At 34.6% G+C, this 4,803-nt stretch overlaps 1 long non-coding RNA gene across 1 annotated transcript; it reads left to right on the top strand.

The window, feature by feature from the left end:
• The first annotated feature begins 3,219 nt into the window (after positions 1 to 3,219).
• Positions 3,220 to 4,411, top strand: LOC148781055 (uncharacterized). Its single transcript, XR_016060077.1, has 2 exons — positions 3,220 to 3,894; positions 4,033 to 4,411. It is a non-coding gene; the product is annotated as an uncharacterized LOC148781055 (long non-coding RNA).
• The last annotated feature ends 392 nt before the right edge of the window (positions 4,412 to 4,803 follow it).

Below are 4,803 nucleotides of genomic sequence, written 5' to 3'. Positions count from 1 at the left end.
AATGGATAATTTTAAAGGTTGTTAATTATGGGTAAGGTGACATTGATTAATTAAAGCAATAAATAATTCTTAATTATGGGTAATGTGACATTATGAGTTGGACTTTTCTCTATTTTTCTTATTTTATTTAACCATGCTTTCTAAATTGGGACAATTAAGTTTCAAAGTACCGGTCAGGTTTTCTGTTAAGAATTTTATTGTTAAATGATATTCTACTATCTTGGAGTATACTGTCTAACTCCCTCGGATAAGACTCCATCTAGGAATAATTTTAGGACCTTTGGGGATATAAAATTTTTAACATGTATTAACGTTAATAAGAAAATATCCTAATTACACTCTGAGAGGTTGGAAAAAATAATGTCTCAAACATATCAAATTTTTGGAGGGTGAGATCTAAGTATCGAAAACTCAAATTTTAATTATTCTTTTTTAGAATAATTATCTAGTTATTCTTAGGTGATTACCAATCTTTGAAATTAAAAAAAAACCTTCCAAGTAGGTTATCTGACTACTAGAATACAAGTATACTATATTCCCATGGGAATATATTATAACATGCTCCTATTTTCACATAAACATGGAATCTTACTTTTTCTCCCTTGTTTCGTAACGGAGAAAGTTGTTTTTCTGAAGAATCTCTCATAATTCAGAAACGTGAAAAAAAGGTAGAAGTAGCAAACTCTAGTTGGAAGTTTAGAACCCTTGTTTGGTAACCTCTTTGTGAAAACCAAGAGAAATCTCAGGCTAGAGCTTGGGAAAAGCTAGATTGAGAGGAGAAACGAATAATGAGGTTAGAGAAAGAAAAGGGAGACAAGGTGGTTTCGTATTTTTCCCATTTCGAAATCCACCGTACACGTTTCCCAAAAAGTGGGGAAAAGCACAGGAAAGTGGAAAAATATCGGTTTCCGGTTTTCCACTCTTTTCTCTATTCCAAACAGGGAAAATATGGTAATGGAGAAAACCTGTCATTTCTTCTGTTTTCTCAGTTACCAAACGGGACCTAAAAAGTTATAGAAATGCCCATTTAACCCTGGGAGTTGGAAGGAGTACTCAATTTTCTCTAATTGTGAAGATGCCCTTTGCGCCTATCACTATTTCATGATACTTTTGAAGCCATTCATTAATTAATTTTTCATCTAAGACTAAATATACGCAACACTGTTGAATTTTTTTTTAAAGAAAAACTGAAGGGTTATCTCGTGTTGAAACTTTGGCTTCACTTGGTTGGTTATTTGGAAAATGTACTTATGCTTCCATGCCTCATTTTGGGATCATACAGAAATTTGTCAAGATTCAAAACCAAGAAGATTTCCTTATTTTATATGGAAAGAGCATTGTAATTTCACTTTAGAAACAAAGAATTTGACTAAAGAATAATTCAGCTTCAACCAAAATCATTAGCCTACTTTCGTAAACATAGCGCATTGTACACATCACATTGGATGATGTAATGATGGAGGGGCAAAATTTTTTATTCAAAAGTAAAGTTGGTGTTTAGGAAAACCAAATATGGGCGATCCTTGATGTTTTGAATCAGTGTTTAAAACCCGGATCAGCCGGGGGCCTACATTGGCGAATCACCGATTTGGATTGGCGGTTATTCACCGATCTGACGATTCACCTAAGCGAGAATTGGTTGCTAAAAATTTGAAAAAAATAAGAAAAAAATAAGAAAAAAATATAAATCTTGAGTCGCTTGATTCTTTGACAGAATCGGTTGGATCCCCCCAAGGAACCGGCCAATTCTGTGGGAAGAAGCTCAATTCTAGATTCAACCGCAAATCGGGTCGGTTCCCACCAATTCCCATTCCAAATCCAACGATTCCAATTTAGATCGACGATTTTGAGAACATAATTTTGAATACCGATTATCTACAAAAATTCATCAGATGACTTAGTAAGGCCTTGCTATTTTAAAATACTTCGATAATTTGATAAGATATTAGTGGTCAAACAGACCAATATTATAGGTATTTAGAGTGAAATATTGGTTTTTGAAAACACCACAAAAATTTGACACGAGTGTTTCAAAAAACCCGATTGGTCGTAGGAAGTGGCTTTTATGGAAATCCTGTTTGGATTAGAAAACCGAACAAATTCTCTTATGTGGGGATGTGGTCCCAAAAATGTTAAATAATAATTTTAATTTTGAAAAATTGAAAAATAACAAAGAGTAAAATGGGCAGGGACCGGGCGATTCAAGTGGTCGATCATCTGTTTCGCCTTATACTCTGATGGAACAGGGCAATCTATGGGAATCAAACCGATTCCCTATTCCAACTAGGAAATGGGTCGGTTCCCCTAGATTCTTTGTCCTAGTCAGGGATTCCCAATAGGAATCGTTGTTTGGCCTAATACTTTGGGCTTTTTTTGTCCATGTATCTTGAAGTCGAGATGATCAATTTAATGATATTTAAGCACAACCTCTTCTAGTGAAATTTTGAAGGTGAGTTCTAATTTGATTTTTTAAAGCCTCGACTCTATTGAGAAATCCTTCTTCATAATTATGACTCCTTATATAAAAAATAAATGGATTGTATCATCGTATAGAGAAATCCTTCTATAGGAAGTTGATTATATGGCAGTTGAACCACTCCCCACTTGAAAATCAAGACATGATTGAGCTTTAAGTACAAGATACCATTGAATGACAAAAACACACACACACATACTCTCTCTCTCTACAATACATTATTGTGCTTCGAGGGCAAGTAACCATTCAATGTTGACTCTCTCTCTCTCTCTCTCTCTCCCTCCACTTGCGATGGTCCTCTCCTGTACTGGTCCAGCCAAGTTCGAGACGTCTAATTAATGGACCATAGAACCCTGGTGATGGTTAAGATCTCAAGGAAATCCAATAACTACAAATTACTCTCGTTTTTTATTTTTTAATTAAATACTATATTTATTTAAATTTGGAGGGCAGGTATATTTTTACAAACAATATTTAAAAAATATTTTCAATTATCAATAACCAAAATACCCTTAAATTTATTTTGAGAAAATTATTTTATGCAAAATATTTTTTGTTTATTCAAAATATTTTTTATTTATTTTTATTCAATTCTAATTATAAAAGTGAAGCATAGGACCAAATTTCATATTTATATCCTTTTTAGATAAAAAATTAAAATAAAAAACAAAATTCAATTTTCACCCTTGGATGTGGGTGGCTCAATCTGAGCTATTTAAAAAGGTCTTGTGCACCTGGTAAGCGTCCAAAGCCTGTGGACACAATACCAACCTTTGGTTTTTTTTTTTTTTTTTTTTGAGTAATTTAGTGGGAATGACAAGCCCTATCTAACAGAAGCCCAGAGGGGTACAAATGGTGCCTACCACCACGACCACGGCCCCGACCCCAACCCCATTCTCAATACCAACCCTTGTTTGAGAGATACACATCCAAGGAGATGCCTATCTTGGGACAGGCATATCTTGGAAAATGCGTATCTTAAAATTGGCATTTTTTAGAATATGGATATTTGCTATTTGGATAGCATTTCACAAGATTTGAAAAAAAACAGTTCAGTGACATCGATGGCCCATCTGGATCTGAAAAAAACAGTACAGTGACATCAATGGCTCATCTGGATTTGAAAAAAACAGTTCGGTCTACCAAACCGGCCATTAAAGTTAATAAATCCAAGAAAAAAAGTGGGGTCGGCTCTGAACAGGTTCCGTTAAAGAACCGGCCACGCCAATGAGGGAAACTAGCCGGTTCCCAATATTTAGCCGAAAAAGAGTTCTTCCCAAAGGATTCCCAATTTGTCAGTAATGCTTTCCAGCAGTCGCTATCTGTTCCTTGGAGGCCGAGGTCATTATGTTACAAGATAAGATTAGCGATCTTCCTTTTAGATGTGTGCTAGAAAGGTGATATTATGTATTTAGTAGGTAATGTAAATTCTATCTTCTTATGGATTGCTGATAATTTTTTTTGTTTTTTTTGTTTTTTGAGCAGTACTTAGTATTAGTTTCTTAAAATTTAATGCCATATTTCTTTTAAGATGCTCCTTTCTTTTTGTTTTGTAGGATATCTTCAATGAACTATTGGATTCTATTCATATTAGTATGCCGGTTTTGGAGTCGGTGTCTGTTGATAAGTGCTTTTTACTACAATGAGTGCATGGAGAGCATGTGCATCTCGAAACATGCACATTCAGATCGGTATGCGGTTGTGAACTAATGATTTGAATATGTAAGCATTATTTGCAAGTCTCCTGATCTATACATTCCTTAAGAAATACAAACTGTAGGATCATGAATACACAGATGTGTTAATAACAACTGTTTCTATTTCAAGTTCCTTGTTGACTACTATTGTAATTTGATAGGTTAGAGCATTTCCTTAAATTTGAGGTTTATTTGATGACATATATCTATGATACATAATATGTTTTTATGGTGGAAACTTGGCAGTTTTTATTCATTGATGCTTGTTATGAGTGCAAGGACAAAGGGCAGTTTTTATTCCTTGATGCTTGTTATGAGTACAAATGGTACATCACTAGAGCTTTTATAGCAGAAAAGTTGAAGAATGGATTTAGAAAATGTGGGCTTTACCTCCTAAAAAGTTAGTTGTTGAGTACTATTAAAATCAAGAGTTGTAGGAAGCTCTGATTACAGCAACAATAAGGTCACCAATATGAGCATATTGGGGGTTAGTAGCTCCTACAATGCATGTGGTTCCAAGTTCACGATAGATAAGAAATATTTTGGTTATAGTTTCCCTTGGGATGGTCCAGGACGAGGCGGTAGTTGTGATATTTTGGCTTGGCATGCATTTTATTTGGCGGTTTTCTG

Source organism: Amborella trichopoda, chromosome 8 (genome assembly GCF_054954075.1).
Source record: "Amborella trichopoda isolate Santa Cruz 75 chromosome 8, AtrichopodaSantaCruz75HAP2 v2.0, whole genome shotgun sequence".
NCBI lineage: Eukaryota > Viridiplantae > Streptophyta > Magnoliopsida > Amborellales > Amborellaceae > Amborella > Amborella trichopoda.
The sequence above is the reverse complement of the archived record's forward strand: the minus strand, read 5'-3'. Positions and strand labels throughout refer to the sequence as shown.